Source organism: Etheostoma spectabile, unplaced genomic scaffold, assembly GCF_008692095.1.
Source record: "Etheostoma spectabile isolate EspeVRDwgs_2016 unplaced genomic scaffold, UIUC_Espe_1.0 scaffold00018702, whole genome shotgun sequence".
Taxonomy (NCBI): Eukaryota; Metazoa; Chordata; class Actinopteri; order Perciformes; family Percidae; genus Etheostoma; species Etheostoma spectabile.
The window spans coordinates 1-3,709 of record NW_022604411.1 but is presented as its reverse complement, the minus strand read 5'-3'; positions in this window follow the sequence as shown (position 1 = coordinate 3,709).

Sequence of the window (3,709 nt, the reverse complement as noted above, 5' to 3'; positions counted from 1 at the left end):
TTGCATCAATGTAAAGCTTAACGCTTTAATGCTTGTACAATTGGCATTCTCACAATAAATGCTTTAAGTAACGATCTGGCAAAGGCCCACGCATAGGATTGTGGGTGATTTGGGACCGCGTAGGATACACATATGCATCCTTCTCTGTCTATGGGAAATTTTTCGAATGAAGGACTTTGTCCTTTGAGGAATTCGGAGGATCCTCAAAATTGGAACATCGGATGATGTAGCGTCCTCCTCCTGGCTTTGGAGGATCCTTCCTTGACATTAACAAACGGCTGCTGATTCATCTTCTCCATCCCAACAGCATAAATAGAGCAGCACAGTTAACAGTTCCACACCAATTCATCCAGTGTGTTGAAATGCGGCAAAGAAATTCAATGACACAAGCCCGCAATGACGTCCACTTGATAGCCTGTTCGATTGTACATGTTCTCCAAATGCTAAGGAGGACTCTGACCTGCTCCTGAAGGATCCTTCCCAAGGAATCCTTGACATTGAGAAACAGCATATGTCTAGCACCCTGAAAATACTAGCGCTGTCTTGCTCTGTGGAGGAGGAGTTCTAAAGCTACCCGTCAGTAAATTTGTTGTAACAGTGAGTCTAATCTGGTGAACTCAGCTTCAAGAGGAAGAAGGAAATCTATCTTGAAAAGAATTATGTCTACCTGAGAAAAAGGAATAGTCCTTACAGATGAGATTAACTGTACGCCAAATATCTATAAGCCCCAAACTGCTGGCCCATGATTTCAGAGCACTTGAATCTGCACCAACAATAAAAGAACAGTCTGTTAACTCCAGCATTTGATTGGTGAGCGTATTATAGAAATTGCCATCAAAAAACATTAGTAATAGTTAGTGTAAGCTGACACAATTTTTTCTGGCACCAAATTCTGTTGTGGAGATCCAAACCTGCCTGTATCATCTGACCAAGAGGACAACACTTTAAGTTAGGGTGACCAGACGTCCCCGGTTTCCGGAGACAGTCCCCGATTTGGCTACCTGTCCCCGGCTGGATCTGTCCCCGGAAATGTCCCCCGGTTTTCACTGTGACTGAAAGCCCCGAAATTGGAATGAAAGAAAGAAAAAACTGACAAAACGTAGCCGATAATCGCACACCCAACACACGCAGGCTCCAGACCGCCAGAGCCAGCGGTGCTCAGAGAGGTTTTAGAAGCCGTATTTTACGATGCTAAAATCACTGATTATTTACATGGAGTCTGGTGGTGTTTAGCGAACGCAATTTCGCAGACTTTTATGTTTTAAAAAGGATCTTAATCTTTAACAGAAAGGTCGACCTCCTTAGAATTCCTTTCCATAATGTTGTTAGACACTTAGAATATTAATCTGAGTCTGTTAGCAGCTAAACAAGCACTTTTATGAACGTAAATACAAGCTGGACAATTATCCTATTAACTTACATTGCAGCGATCTCGTTTAATACTGCATCAATGTCAAAGGAAAATATGTCCTCAGTAGTTTTTGTTGTATCTGATTCTCAATGAGCTGTTGCAGAAACAAGCCTTGAGCAGTAAAGCAAAAGCTGTCAGATAAATGTAGTTCAGTAAACATTACAACATTATGAAATATTAAAGACTTTCTATCTTGAAATATTAGGACTTTTTATCTTGAGGTGTAGTGGAGTGGAGTAGGAAGTAGCAGCAGGGGTGGGTCTAGGATCAGACCTCTGGGGGGGGGGCTGCCCTAATAAGAACAGCTCTAGGTCTAGTGATAATCTGTGATAATCTACAATGTAAATAGTCATGAAAATAAAGAAAACGCATTGAATGAGAAGGTGGTTCCAAACTTTTGGCCTGTGCGGTGTATTTATACATTCTTTATATCACCATTCCATCAAGTTAAAGGAATTGACTTATTTGATGGAAAAAGGTTATGATGAGCAGGCAGACCTACAAATCTACGGCACAGGGAAAGCAGGTTAGAAGCAAAGCACATGAGGACATAAACAAGAACGCAAATTGCAAGTGACTAAGCTGAGCGCGAGGATGTGGCAGCAGAGAGTGTTGCTATGGCCGGGAGAGTTGATTAGTGGATGGGTTGCAGGTTGCAGCTGGCACTGGGAGCAGGTGAATCAGCTTGGCAGCAATCAGTTGGGAGAGTGACTTGTATCTCACTTTTATTATGTGAGGCTCTTTTCTTGACGCCCAATGAAATGGCATCTGTGAGAATAAACCTTATGACATTCACTCTGAATAATTAAGATCCACAGGTGATTATAACCTGCCCTGCCACACTTCTATCAACTTGGAAGATGGCGCCAACAGTGTGCACGGCACAGCGTCTCCCTGTCCTGTTTGTTAGCTGAGGATGTGGCCAGCAGAGAGTGGTTGCCTGTCGGTACACGATCACTCCCTCCTGCACAATCCGTTCTGCGCATGTGCAAATTGTTCGCGCATGCGCAGATTATATCATGATGAACGTGGATTTACGACACTGCACAATCTGTTCCCATAGACAGTTAAAGAAAGTCTGTTTGCCTCCACCGGAAAGCTAACGTTAGTTTACTAACAGTAGCTGCCTTTCCCACTGTTTAGTTTGAGTAACGTTATTTTAGGCTGAATCAAGCCGTCACCTGTTAGCCGCATAGCTGTTAGCTAAACTAGCATCAGCTTCCCGTAGAGGCTAACCATTCTCTTAGCTAATACATCAGTACACGATCTGTCATAGTTGTAGCGGTTAGCCGTTAGCCTCATGGATGTATTAAGAAGACTGTTAGCCTCCACCGCCGTTAGCTTCCCTGCTAACCGCTAGCTTTAGCCTACAATACCGTTACTCAAACTAAAACAGTGGCAAAAGCACTAAAGCTAATTTAAGACTTTACAGTAATAATAAAGACAAGTGTTGAGTGATTGTGTTTCAAATGAGCACAAGTAAAGTAGAACTGACGTAACCACTATTATATATTATATATAACGCTGTTATATTATATTTGAGGGTCTTTAATTTGCTGTCTCAGCTAGCGGTTAGCCGAATTTGCTGTTAGCTAAACTAACGTTTTGCTTTCCGGTGGAGGCGAACAGCTGACTGCTACTGTGGAACAGATCGTGTAGTGCCGTAAATCCCTGGTAAATCTGCGTCCATCATGATTATCATTTACGCGTGCAAAAACATATTGCACATGCGCAGAACCGATTGTGCAGGCGAGGGGATCGTGTACCAACAGTTGCTATGGTGCAGAGTTGATTAGTGGATGGGTTGCAGCTGTGCAGGTGGGAGCAGGTGAATCAGCTTGGCAGCAATCAGGAGTCGGAGAGTGATGTGTATCTCACTTTTATTATGTGAAAACAAACCTTATGACATTCACTCTGAATAATGAAGATCCACAGGTGATACATGGTATTATTAATTAAAGGTGCCCTGCCACATCAAACCGTTGTTAGAATTTTCTAATGTGCAGTGTTATGCTCTCCCCTTGTTCTTCTTCTCCCGTCTCTGCCTATCTCAGGTGTTCCTGATTGAGCCATTAGTGGGTGGCCCCGCTCTCCTGTACATAAGGAAGGCTGGGAGACAGGTATGTCATAAGTCAGACTGAAGCAGCCCGTGCACCATGGTGTCTGCACCTTTCTTTCTGATGGCTTTATTTCTTTAGAGGACAGGGGTCTGGCAGTTTAGTCATCGTTATTAGTTTAGACACAACTTTGATAGTTTACGGGGGGTGCTGGGTCCGATGGGCCGTTTGTGGGTTGGCC